Raw genomic sequence first — 14,547 nt, 5'->3', positions numbered from 1 at the left:
CGCTGAATCTACCGCAAAGTATTTTTTGATCTTTCCCGGGGTCAAGTACGCCTGGTGAAGGATATAAAAATGAACTAGTTGAAATCGCACATTGCGCGTGCTCTTCCAGGCCCGACGCATCAACTGCACCCAAAATGTCCCGGGAATTTCCTTCCCTATATCCGCTTCCCATTTACTCTTAAGAGTCTCTAGTGGAGGCAATCACTCATTAAGCATTCTGGTATATAGGCACGTAACTGCCTTAACCGTGCCAGCCGCCATCATGGTATATTGGCAGGCCATTGTCGTTTGTGGTTCAGCAAGCCCTCCCTTCCAGTGTGTCTGTATTGCCCTCGTGAGCGCCGAGTGCAGCAGGAAGTCTCCTCTAGGTAGGTCATATCGGTACAAGAGCGCCGGAAACGACAGTAGCACCCCGTCTTCATGCAGATCACCCAAGACTTGTATCCCCGCCTCCTCCCATCCCTGCAATTGCGACCAATCCCTGCCATGTGGCAATGCTGTCAACATCCCCAGTGGAATTTCCGGGGCATATGGGTGTCTCACTCCCGCTCTAAGTTGTGTTCGGTTCCAGCATAGTCTAAGTGTGCGTTCTTCTTGCGTGAGATCATCAAGGGCTAGTCTCTGCTGCATAGCTATATAGGAGAGCACATGTCTAGGTATTCCAAGGCCCCGTTTATCCTCTGGTCCTCGAAACTCGCGTGCTATCTCCTGGGCATACATCTGTAATTGAGCCGCTAAGTAATACACTTCAAAGTCGGGAACAGCCAGTCCCCCTTCTGATTTGAGGTACAAAAGGGGGGGGGTGATGGATGGGTTTGTCTGAACTGGGGTGGCAGAGTGGGCTAAAGAACGGTGATGGATCAAACCTAGATCTTTTGACTGGGTGTGAGTGTTTGATTGGTTCTGATGCTCCGTCCATCACCACCCCCTTTTGTACCCCTTCTGATTTGGGTCTCATTAGTGTTGCGAGGGCCACTCTAAGTCGGCCCATACCCCAGAGAAAAGACACTACCAATGACTTCAAGAGCCGGAAGACAGCAGGAGGGATCCAAATGGGGAGCGTCCTAAAATAATACAGCAGTCGTGGGAGTGCCACCATTTTCAGCAGCGCTATTCGACCCGCCACCGATAGTGGGAGGGTGGCCCAGAAGGACATATTACCCTTCAGCGCTCTGATACTACGAGAGATGTTGCCCTCCAAGATATCGGTTGGGGTGTGGTAGACATAGACCCCAAGATATTTCAGACAGCTAGGTTCCCATCTAATTGCCCTTGTCGTGGTGGGCTGGGTTTCCCCTTTCCGTACAGGGAATAAGCATGTCTTGGACCAGTTTACTCTGAGGCCAGAGATTTCACAGAAGGTGGTCAATAGATTATCTGCTCCCTTCAGAGCTCCGTCGGCATCTTCAAGAAAGAGCAAAAGGGCGTCAGCGTACAGGGAAATGAACTGTTGCCCCGTCGAGCCCCGCAAACCCTTGTAGTGAGCACCCGTGCGGATCGACATTGCGAGGGGCTCCACCGCCAGTGCAAAGAGCAACCGGGATAGCGAACACCCCTGCCTCGTGCCTCTTTCCACCGAGTATTGTGGGGATATCAGCACGCCTGATTTTACTCTGGCCTTTGCCGAAGCATATAGCACAGATGTCCACTGCAGGTATTCTTCACCCACCCTGTAGCGCCTGAGCACCTTACATAGGTATTCCCATTCAAGGCTGTCGAATGCCTTTTCCAGGTCGACCGACAATATCATGGGGTGGGGGGCTTCCGCATGGTCCCCCTCCAGTAGACGTATCAGGCGGCGTATGTTCATAGTGGTGTTGCGTTTAGGTATGAAGCCCGCTTGGTCCTCATGAACCAGTGTGGTCATGTGTGCTAACAGTCGGGATGCTAAAATGCTACTCAAGATTTTGTAATCTGTCGTGAGCATCGATAAAGGTCTATAGGATGCCGTATCGTTGCTCTCTTTATCGGGCTTAAGGAGAGGGTTTACTAACGCTTCACGCATAGTATGCGGTAGGCGACCCAGTTCTTTCGCCTCTCTGTAGACTGTCAACAGTTGTGGAGCTAAGAGATCAGCGTGTACGTAGCGTAGAATTCAATGGGCAAACCGTCCAACCCCGGAGTTTTATTGCGTGCCATCTGTTTTATGGCGCAGCGGATTTCCCCTAGGTCAATATCTTTGCCCAGGCTCTTCGCCTGCTCAGGGTTTAACACCGTAAAGGGGAGGTCCTCCAAAAAATCGTCCATGGCCGAAGAACCAGCCATTAGTTGACTCTGATATAGTGTCTCATATTGGCTTGAGAAACTACGCAAGATTTCAGGTTGGGTATATACTTCAACACCCTCAGCCGTGCGCATGGACACGACAGGGGAGCCGCGCCGCACGGGGTTGGCAAGCCAGGCCAACAAGGCACCAGACTTGTCACCCTCTGCGTGGGATCTGGTTATGTATTACTTGTGGTCAAAGCTACGTAGCCTTTCTACCTCAACTGCTACTGCTTCTTTCGCTTCTACGCTTTGTTGTTGTAGCTCAGGGTGCCCAGGCCGTGAGAGCTCCAATTCTCTGAGTTTTTTGTCTGCCTTATCGAGGTCATCTAATAGCACCTTACGTATTCCCACCTTCTTAGCTATACAAAACCCTCTTACAACTATCTTGAAGGCGTCCCATTCCGTGGCTCTCTCCCCAGTCGTGCCCCCATTCTCTTCGAAGTACTGTGTTATCCTTTCCTCCAAATCTTTTTGGAAAGGCGGGTCCTCTAGCATCTCGGGGCGCAGCCTTCAGGTAGGAACACAGGAGGTGCCCGGAAACCACCGCACATCAATCAGTAAAAGGTTGTGATCAGAGATCGTCCTAGTCAGATATTCAGTTTTTGCAATTGCTGGTATCAGCGTCGAGGAGCACAACAGTGCATCCAGCCTCACATGTAGCTCGTGCATTCCCGAGAAAAAGGAGTAATCTCGGGTATGCGGATGCTGGGCGCGCCAAATGTCAGTTAGGCCCCACCTTGATTGCCACTCCAGTCTACCTTTAGCTATGCGATGCGTTGGGGAGTCTGCCAGTGGGGGGTGTGATCTATCGAGGTCAACATCTAGCACTGAGTTGAAGTCGCCTCCTAACAGCAGGGGTCCTACCAAGAAGTGGGCCAGGGAGCCTGACAGTGCCGCAAAAAAGGCTAGCTGGTCCACGCTGGGTGCGTAAATGCTGCAGATGGTAACGTCTTTGCCTCCCAGTTTCCCCGCTATAGCCACAAACCGCCCCTCCGGGTCCACCACATGTCTGGCAACTTGAAAAGGGACTCCAGCCCTGATCCAAATCAGCGCGCCCCTCGCATAAGCTGAGTATGTAGTATTGTATAGTTGGCCTCTCCATCTGCGCTGCAATGCTATCCCCTCAGCCTTCGTTAAATGTGTTTCCTGCAATAACGCCATCTGGACCCCTCTATGTTTCAAATAAGCATGCACTTTGTGTCGTCTCGTCATGGTATGTAGTCCCCGTACATTCCAAGTAATGCATTTCAAGTTAGACATTTCATCCATTGTCCCACAATGTTCCACGCCCGCTTCTCCTCCCCTTTTCCACGTATTTCAAATGTGAAAAATCCCCAGCACCGATGGCGTGTCCACCCTCCAACAATATAACATTTCCCAATCCCTCCTCCCCCCCAGAACAGGACTCAAAGATCGCAATCTAGTTCCCATCCAAACACTCCCAAAAGAAACAGTCACCGTAGGTATGCCTTATGGGCAATAGGGGGGTCGAGTACCAACGGGAAGCCACCTTCTACTCGAGCTTCCTGTGAGCGATCGAGCCCTAAAGAAGTTCGTACAGCGCAAAGCTTCACCCTTCACCCATCCATAAACCAGTTACCAACTCCCCCTACCAGTGCGTAGTAATCAGTTCACCACAGTTCGTTCCCCATCCATAACAGCTCACCAATAGTTCTCATTGTTCATCTAATATTCCTTCAGCCGTCTCCGGGGTGACCGAGGGCAGCGGCACACTGTCAGTTTCCGAATACTCAGTTTCTGAACGGTCATCGCCCTTGCCGGACTCCGTGCCCTCCGTCATGGGAGAATCTTGCGACCCCGATATACTGGATACCACTTCCAGAACACCCCGTCGCTCCGCCGCTGTCTCCAGCAGCAAAAGTCGCCCAAGCCCTCTGCGCCTATTGCGGATCCGCCTGGACTTCCGTCGCAGCTGTTCCTCAGGTACCGTTGCAAGGTGTGAGCCAGGATTAGCTGTAATTTTCAAGGAGGGGTGGCACTTCTCCACTGAGCAGTCCGATGTAGTGGCTGATGGAGAAGTTCTCCACTTCTCCCTTATTATCACTCCTCACTTCACCTTGGGAGGATCATTGATCTACAGGCCTCCTGGCCATGCTCGCCACTTCATTGATACTCTGGAGGAGTGCATAGTGCCACGGGCTCTGAGCTTTCCGAAATTTCTTCTGGTTGGAGACCTCAATATCCATGTAGATGTCTCTGACTCTACTGAGGCCCGCCGATTGGAGGAAGTTCTCGATTTAGCTCAGCTTAAACAGTGGGTGGTTTCTCCGACTCATGTTGGAGGTCACCTCCTGGACCTAGTCTGTTCTAACTTCCCCATCAAGGCTCTAAGCTCAGAGAAAGTGACGTGGTCTGACCACGATCTCATTAGGTTTTCATGGGAGGGGGAGGGTGCAGGTAGATCAGTTCCTGCTCTACCCATTAGCCATCCCCAGAAGATCAACCTGTCTGCGTTCGGCCAGGCTCTATCTACAGCTCGCCCGACGCTTCTCCCTGAGATAGGCGAAGCGGTCAACGGGTTCAATGGGTGGGTAATGCAGGCGGCCAATGTCTCTACGAAACATACTACCATGTCCAGGGTCCGTCGCACCCCTTCTCAACCCTGGTTTTCCCCCGAGCTGAGGGAGCTGAAACTGGGATGTAAAAAGCTGGAGCGGCATGGAGACTCAAGTATAGTTCGGAGACAAAGTCCGCCCTACGCACAGCCCAAAAGGACTACTATACCGCTATCAAGACAGCCAAAGGAAACTACTACGCAGGGAGAATCGCTAAAGCGGACAATAACAGTAGAGAGATTTTCTCTATTGTCAAAAGCTTTTTATCCCCTGTTGCCGACTCAACCACACTCCCTTCTTCCATGCAATGGTGTGAGGAATTGTCTGATTTCTTTATTAATAAAATAGCCAAGATTCAGAAGGACCTGCTTTCTGCGCTGCCTACGGCCAGTTCAGTGGCTGGCTCCCCTATATGCCATGTCACTGCGACATCCATCAGTTCACTGACTTTTCGCTAGCTGCGGAATGTGACATACTGCCTCTTCTCCAATCCCTTAAATCGGGCTCACCCTCAGACCCTTGCCCTGCCCGGGTACTTGCAGAAGTGGCTAGTATTGTCTGCAGTGAGGTCACCCAGATAGTGAATCGCTCCCTATCCTCAGCAGAGGTTCCTATAGGTTGGAAGCAGGCAAAGCTTTTGCCGCTTTTAAAAAAACCAGGGCTGGATGCTGCTGTTCCTGGGAACTACCGTCCCATATCCCTCCTGCCAGCATTGGCCAAAATCTGTGAGAAAGTGGTTTTTCGTCAACTCGAGAGCTTTGTTGAGACCTCTAATGCTCTGCATCCAGCTCAATCAGGTTTTAGGGCGGCCTACAGCACGGAGACAGCTCTGGTTGAAATGGCGGAGTCAATCCGGGAGTGCTTGGACGGTGGCGGCAGAGCGGTCCTGATCTTGCTGGACCTCTCTGCCGCGTTTGACACCGTTCCGTACGAACTCCTCCCCGCCAGGCTGTCTGCTATTGGCATCGGTGGGTGCGCCCTGGCCTGGTTGTCCTCTTTCCTATCTGATAGGACACAACAGGTCTGGATGCCGCCTTATGCCTCAGAGCCCAAACCACTCCTCACCGGGGTCCCTCAGGGATCCACTCTTAGACCCCTACTGTTCAATATCTACATCACTCCCCTGGTATACCTGGCGGAACAGTACGGGGCTAAGATTATCGGATATGCTGACGATACACAGTTGCTGTTTACCTGGCCAGATGACCATCTGGACACTACAACAGTCCAGCTCTGTTTGTCCTCAGTCTTTCGCTGGCTAACTACGGCCCAGTTGAAGTGCAATGAGGACAAATCTGAGGTCCTCTTCTACGGTTCTTTCCCTCCCAGCTTCAAAAACTCGCTGTGGCCACCTAACATCCCCAGTCCCAAGGTGATGGGAGGTCTCGCAAAAAATCTTGGCATATGGTTTGGGGAGGACTTAAGATTCGAGGACCATATAAAGAAACTATCTGGGACATGTTTTGCTACTCTGAGAATGCTACGAAGATTTTTTCCATTGCTTCGCAGAGAAGCAAAAGAGACTGTTGCTCGAGCTCTTATCCTAGCAAGGCTGGACTACGCGAACGCTCTGTTTAGCGGTATCCCTGCTTATCTGGTTAATCGCCTGCAGGTTATCCAGAACGCCGCTGTCCGCCTCCTGTGTAACGTCCCGAGATGGAAGAGCGTTCGCTCTCACATGTGCAGCCTTCATTGGCTGCCAGTGTCACTACGCATTCTGTTCAAATCCCTAGTGCTCTTGTTTAGAGCAACCCACGACCAAGGGCCTGCCTATTTGAAGAAACGGTTCATCCTCTATGCCCCCACACGAGCTCTTAGATCGGCCTCCCTGTTCAAGATGACTCTCCCTCGCTTTAAGCAAACTAGACTAGGGGGGTCAGTCCATATCCGTGGTTGCTGCCCGGGCCTGGAATGCCCTTCCCTTTCATCTGCGCTCCATTCAGTGAGTAGCCCAGTTTAAGAAAAATCTGAAAACTCATCTATTCACTAGTGTGACTTAAGCTGGTATCTGCCCTGTCTTCTTCTGCTTTTCCCTTCCGCGCCAGGACACTCCCAAGTGACAGAGCGCGTTATAAAATGGTTTATACATACATACATACATACAGGACCGTCTTTGCCAGCTCTGTACATTTCTAGCCAGGTACATGCTTCATCTGGTGTATCTAAGAATTTGGTGGTATTATCAACTATTATTCGCAGTCTGGCCGGGAATAATAAGGAGTACTGAATGCCCTCGCTTCTCAGTTCTCGTTTGATCGCCAGGAAAGAGGTCCGTTTATGCTGTGTGTCATATGTGTAGTCCGGGAAGATGTTGACTTTGCTGTTTTCCAACTGGAAGGGGCCGTTCAGCCGGGCATTTTGAAGCAGCTTGTCTCTGTCCCCGTAGTGCAGCAGCCGCGCAACCACCGGGCGCGGGGGGCGGCCCCGCTGTAGCGGCCGGGATGGGACCCTATGCGCCCGTTCCAGCGTGTAAAAGGGGGATAACCCTTCCGGCGCCACCACTGTCCTGAGCCAGTCTTCAAGAAAATGAACCATATCTCCCCCTTCAATTATTTCTGGTAGTCCTACGATACGGACATTGTTCCGGCGGTTACGCCCTTCAGCGTCCTCTGCCCTCTTCTCCAGCTCGTCTATGCGGTCCAACACATCAGTCATCGTGGCTGAGAGGGCCTTTTGCGCCGGCTCCAGGGTGCGAACTGTACCTTCCATCTCTTTGACCCTATCAGAAAGCTTGCCGTGATCTGCTCTGAGCAATCCGAGCCCCGTTGCCACTTGTGCTATGTCCTGCTGGAGGGCCGCACGCGTATCTGTTATCGCCGTCAAGATCTTGTCCAATTGGTGTTGTAGGCGTGGATCCCGTGTCGCCTCCAGGTCAGGTTGATCACCCTTGTCCGACATCTCTGTGTCCGACGTGGATTGCATGGCGCCCTTGGCTCCTTTCGGTTTCCCCATGGCAGTAACGGTGTCCAACCTCGGCCGCCACGAGCGGAGGGCGAACCGCCCAGCGACAGATGAAGCTCGCCAAGGCCCACCCTAGCCAGCAGGCCTCCGGCTGCCGGGAGGAATCACGCCTGGGTGCGCGCCGCTCAAGCTCTCAAGAACAGTCAGAGAGGGCCAATCGACAGTTAATCCATAGGTTACAACAGGCACCTCAGTCCAGGGCAGCACCAACCAGGGTCCCGCCGATCTCCCGTCCACGAAGGCCTCAGCTGGCGGCAAGTTGAATCAACAGGGATCTCCGCGGAGCACCTCAGTCTGCTCAGCTGCAGCTCCAGGTGCAGGTTCAGCAGTGGCCTGCCAGTCTCAGAGAAGGGCCATTCTCAGTCGCCTGAAGGTCAGTCGCAGGTGGGGGTCCGCTCGGTACACCCGGCGAAGCCAGATGTGCCCAGTCAGTAGTAGTTCTCCAGATTCGCTGCTACAGTGCCACTTCACAGGGGGCAGAATAATGGACGCCTCATCAGCGGTGATAGCCGGCACGGGGCCCACGGTCAAGGCGGCAGCGCCCGGCGTTTCTCCGGGGAGCAGCTGTCCGGCGCGGCCCCGATCCTCCACCAACCTCCCGTCGGCCAGTGGGTGCCGCCACGAAGGGCCACCCGCGGCCGGTCCGTGCCTCAGTCGCGTCCCTGCGCACTGTAATAAAAGCCCTCTGTGGGTGCAACCACGGTGTCCGGTCCGCCTAGGCCTCAAGTATCTGGGGGGCAGACGGGCCCGCAGGCAGGCCGCTCATGCGGGACTCGAGTGCTCGCGGCCTCACTCCCGCCCCCCGACTCAATGAGCGTTGCTCTTTCTAGTTCAATGGCCCCAGCAGGAACCCCCACAGGCCTCGGCAGTCCAGGAAATGGCGGGGCAGGGAGGAGGACACCGCGTCCTCCGGCGAAATCAAGTAATCCTCTAGCCTTATGTCCCCAGATGAGCCTCCGTGGTAACGGCCTCCACCCCTTCGGGCCTCGCCAGAGCAAAGAGTACCTGTCGCCTGCTTTCCACACCCCGACCAACCTTCAACCAGCAGATCGGGTCTCCGGAGCGGGCTCGCCCCGCCCGCACTCCTCTCCTCCGGCACGATCCCCTCAGGCCGTATGCACTCCGCCGGGTCCCGCTACAGGTCGGAGTCAGCCGCCAGCAGTCTATAGGCGGGAAGCGCCGCTCTCCGTCCTCGGCACCACAGGTGTCAGGCTAGTCTCATGGCCGTCAAGTTAGGCGCCTCCCAAGTACTAACAGGCTGGGCAACCGGGTGTCCGCATCCCCCAGCAGTCCAGGAGGCAGGTCCGATCTGCCCGATCCCGATTCAGGGGGCACTGTACTCCTCAAGGGCCCGCCGGGCCGGGGGCCAGGTCCACGAGCCCTCACCGGCCCGCGAACACCCCCCTCACTAGGCCCCGGTCGGGTGTTCAGCCGCCAGTACAGGCCGCGCGGCAGGCGGGTGTAGGAGCCGCCGCGCGGAGGTCGCCGAGTGCCACCAGCGGTCCGAGCAGCCGCCGCACCCCCCACCAGCGGGCGGGAGGGTCCAGTTTGGGTCACAGGCTCCGTGGGTTCGCCGGCCGCTCGGGAGGGTTTAGTTCCGCCCGGCCGCCATTTTAGGGCGCAGCTCCGTCCGGGACAGCCGAGCCGCGATCAGCTCGCGCTGGCATCAGCAGGCTCCACAAGGACGGTCCGCCACAGGCCCACTAGCCGAGAGGCCCTTCCCCTACGATCTCACATGGGTTGGGGATCGGCAGTCGCTAGGAGATCAGGATTAATGGTGGCTCGATCGCGGAGCCGAGCGCTCAGGCGACCTCCACCATCGGCGCTCAAGCCACGCCCCGTGACGAACAACAATAAGGAACAGTGTCAACACTGCAGCAGCCAAAGGTAGTGAAAAGAAAAAAAAAGTAAGAGCACAGCCCTGAGCAGCCACTCTGCCAGGATGTAGATAGCTCCCCACTGGAGACAAGGAACCCCTGCAAAAATTTGACGACAACATACAGCAGGACTACAACTCCAACCAGGAACAATGAAGGGTAACTGGTGGCAAGACAAACTCTCCAGGGGAACCCCAGCACAGAGTGCGACAACCCCCCCCACCCCCCAAGGGGCAAGGGCACGGAGAGATTACCCCAAGCCAGAGAGTTACAGAGGGACCAGAACCCTTAGCAACCAAGGGGAGAGGGAGGGGAGGGAGGAAAGAGAAGGCAAGCCATAACCTGGATTAGAGCAGAGGGGCACAGGAGAACATATAACTCTATCCTCCCAGGGTCAAAGAGGAGGAAGGAACAAGGAACAGAACAAATTGTCCCTTAAAAGGCGATAGAAAGCACAGAAGATACAGCCACCCACCGGGAAGCGAGTGCAGAAGACCAAGCCAAAGGCCCTCGCAGAATGGGAAGGAAGGGCGGGCCGTGAAGCAATCTGTGGCTAGAATCTTGTCCACCAGATACATCGTTACCAAAGGTAAGTAACTCGTACATCTGATAGAGACTACTAGCCACAGATTCCTTAACGTAGAATAGATACCCTAGCCATACCCATGGGGAAGGAGGGTCTGCCAAAGGGCCCCCGGGCCTGGACATAACAGAGGGCCCCACAGGGGACCAGTCCAACATACAAGGCGAGAAGACTCGTCCCCGCAGGCAAGGGGAACCCCCACAGCAGAACTCCACCGTTCCCACGGGGGACAGGGGGAGAAGAAAAGGAGAAAGAGGACGCCCCTTCAAACTCAATAGAGGAAACAAGGCAAGGCCGAAGCACCCCACGTCCTTTCAGGGCTACAGAACCTCCATCCAAGGCGAGGAAGAGGAAGAAGTAAGAGCAGTTCGGGGTACCCAGGAAGATCGGCAGGCTGCGCCCGAAAAAGGGAGGAACACAAGAACCCTCCCAACCCCCAGGACAGCGACCATGAGGGCAAAGAAGGCCCTAACACACCACAGAGAGGGGTATGCACACATGACCCAAAGGAAGCAGAACCAGAGTCATGATGCCAGACCACAGACAGCAGGCCAGACCTGACGAACAGCGCAGCAACCTCGGAGAAAGACACCTCGGGGTGCCACCCAGGCATTCTCATTCAGCAACAAGGAAATTGCACCTGCAAGTACATAAGCGCCACAGAGAGCAGAGACCCGAAGGCGACCACAACTCCCCAGCACATAACGAGCTATATAACTGCTACTAGTACCCCACATAGGGTATGTTAGTCCCTACATGGGAGCCCACTTAGGAAGAAACTTCCGCAGCAGAGGATAACAGAAGAGCTACGGGGAAAAAAAACCCTGCAGAAGGCTTGTCAAGCAGCCAAGAGAAGAATAGGAGGCCTAGTCTCACTGCCAACCTAGTTGTGAACAACCGTCAACAAAACACTCACACAAGAAGGGCCGGCCAGCAGCGCCACAGTCCCAACAAAGAGGACTCTCAGGCATATGAAGCACACAGATCACACAACGGGGGCGACTCGCCCCAACGAAAGAACAGCCCACAAAATCCAAACCAACCCACAGGTCACTGAGGGGGAAAAGAAGGAGGAGGAGGCGGGACCTCTGCCAAGAACCTCCAGACGGACGAGTCTACCGGGGCATGGAACAAGAGGGTGCCATCAAAGGAAAGATCTGTCAGGCTCCGTCTCCTATACTCCTCGGGGCTGCGTCGAAAGTCCTATACACTCTCCCACACAACGACCCTGAAGTCTGATTATTAAACACAGACCACAGAATAGTCCCGTGAGCGCGGGAAGGGAACAGCGGGGAAGGAGATCTGAAACGACAAAGACAGTTGTTTAGAAAAACACCCCCCCCCCTTAGTCCCTACAGAGATAGATCTTAGCACTATTCCCTTATACTAGAATGTGTGTACTTCTAGACCCCTACCTGAAAAGGAAAATAATAAGGTCTTTAAATACAGGAGCACAGGCACAGGGTAATACCAGGGGCTGCAACCAGCTAGAAGAAAACAAGGAACAACACACTGTAATCCTATGCTTCTTTTTAAGAGTGATGTATGCACCAATAAACATAGATTACATACCACAATATTACTGTGTGCAAATCTTGGTCACATACTCCCTCTGATCAAGTATCCCCTGTTGATTCTCTCCTGAACTGAAGGAAATAATGAAATAACGTTGTGGAATAAATCAAGTAAGAATACGTGAGGTTAAGTCACCATACCACAGCTCCTTCCATAACAAACAAAGGAAAAGTTCACATACTTAAACGTGTTTCAGTCATTGTACTTCTTTTTGCAACCTGCGAGAAACTCGCCTAACGATTTGAGCCCAAACCGCTATTAATATCCATAAGCAAAAATGAGTGTGATTTACAATGAGAGGACTAATCAATAGTCTATATCCAGATGATTGTTTGGCCTGGTAATACCGTTCCCCCCTGCAATGAGAAAGCAAGTCTTTCTCTTCCAACAGGGAAAAACAACGAACGTTGGCTCTTTAGAGCAGGGAACTTGGGCAGACAGGAATAATACACGCAGCCTCATGTACTCCAAACGAGGAAAGTTTGACACACACTCTATCCAGATCCGAGTGCAAGTGTCAACTCAAAAGCAGGAATTTACTCACGATTTTACTGGCTAAGACTCCGTCTTACCGACCACACCAACAAACACAGCAAGAATTATCGGCACCGTCCTTCCGATGCCGCCGGTACTTAGTTCCCGGATTTGCGTAGCGTACGTCGCTACGCTGCGTTACTGCTAGGGTTCCTGGAAAACGTAGTCTTGGGGTCAGGAGTCGCCATATGCCACGCATCACGCGGACAGTGGAACTTCATTGCGCCAATCCTGACAGTACATCCTCCCTCACAAGGGGCGCTGTCCAGCAGCCGGCTTGGACGGGAACCTAGCATGGAACTGTGACACGAGCCTAGGTGCGTGCACCGAACCCTCCGGCTCCCATGAGTTCTCCTCCGAACCAAACCCTTTCCAAGCAATCAGGTACTGCAGACGCCCCCTCACCCACCTGGAATCAAGAACCCTACGCACCTCATATTCCTGATCATGCTGCACCCAAATAGGCAGTGGAGCTCGGCGTATAGGAGCAAGAGAGGGCTTCAGCAAATATACGTGAAAAACAGGGTGCATCTTGAAATGAGCAGGCAAACGCAACCTCACAGACACAGGATTCACTCTACCCACCACCCGGTAGGGACCAATGAACCGTGGGTTAAACACACTATGTCTCCTAAACCTGATGTGTTTTGTAGACAACCATACAAGGTCGCCCTTCTTATACTCAGGGCACGGCCTACAATGTTTGTCAGCTTGCGCTTTGTACCTCACCTTAGCCTGAGCCAGATTTCGCCGCGTCGCCAGAAGTATTCGGCGAATGCGCGATAATCTTGCCCTGACGTCTGGCAGCCTGACCGTATCGTTCGGGAGCACCAAGGGATTAACCCTAGGATGGTGACCGTACGAACTAAAGAAAGGAGAATGCTGTGTGGAAGAGTGTTGAGTGCTGTTGTAAGCCATTTCCGCCACCCAAAGCCAATCCACCCAGGAGTCCGTATCGGCCTGCACATAGCAACGGAGATATTGTTTTAATGATTGATTTAACCTCTCCGTTTGGCCATCCGTTTGAGGGTGAAAGCTAGTGGACAAGGAAGAGGTTATATGTAAGGCAGAACACCAGACTTTCCAAAAGTGAGCGGTGAATTGAACCCCTCTATCTGAAACTATCACCCTCGGGAGTCCGTGTAACCGCACCACATGCACCAACAGCAGCTGGGCTAGGCGACCTGCCGTAGGGACCTGATCACAAGCGATAAAGTGCCCCATTTTCGTGAGATAGTCCACTACTACCAGGATGGTTGTCATGCCGTGGTCTTTAGGAAGACCAACGATGAAATCCACTGAAAAGCATTCCCAAGGCTCTCCCGGTGTGGGCAAAGGTCTTAAATATCCCTGAGGCTGTTGACGGTCGGACTTCATTTGGGCACATTGCGTACAGTTTTTTCCCCATTGACACAAATCGATTCGTATAGAGGGCCACCAGAATTGTCTCAAAGCCTTCTCAAGTGTCTTCACGTATCCCATGTGACCCGCACTAGGCGTCTCGTGGCACCAAGAAAACACAGTCCTTTGCAGGGATTTTGTGGGTACCAGAACTTGAGCTCCTTTCATGGCCACCCCGTGTTTCATTTTCCACTCTGGATGGAGACGAAGCCAGGTTCTCCAAACACAAGATTGAATTCCAGTCCATACGGCTTGCAGAAAGTCTTTAGTTTGAGCAACACACACCACTTTTGAGGGATCGATGATGGATCGGTTCTGTGTCATGGTATGTAGAGCTGGATTTTCTTGCCTAGTCAGTGCATCAGCCTTTTGATTGTTGATTCCGGGTCTGTAAGTAACCACGAACCTGTATTCCTCAAAAACCAACATCCAGCGTAACTGTCTGGGAGTAAGATGGCGGGCTGCTCGCATAAACTGCAGATTGCGATGGTCTGTATAGACAGTGACTAGATGTATAGCTCCCAATAACCAATGTCTCCACTCTACGAATGCGTCCCGTATAGCCAGCAGCTCTTTCTCCGCTATGGTATAATTTGTCTCGGCGGGACTAAGTTTCCGGGACATGAATGCAATAGGGTGCAGGTTTCCAGTGGTTACATGCCTTTGTGATAAAACAGCTCCTAACGCAACTTCGGAGGCATCTGCTTCCACCAAGAAGGGTAAGTCTGGATTGGCATGAGTCAGGACAGGAGCACTAGTAAACGCATTCTTT

The sequence above is a fragment of the Lissotriton helveticus genome, chromosome 1_2 (assembly GCF_964261635.1).
Source record: "Lissotriton helveticus chromosome 1_2, aLisHel1.1, whole genome shotgun sequence".
Lineage (NCBI taxonomy): Eukaryota > Metazoa > Chordata > Amphibia > Caudata > Salamandridae > Lissotriton > Lissotriton helveticus.
The sequence above is the reverse complement of the archived record's forward strand: the minus strand, read 5'-3'. Positions refer to the sequence as shown.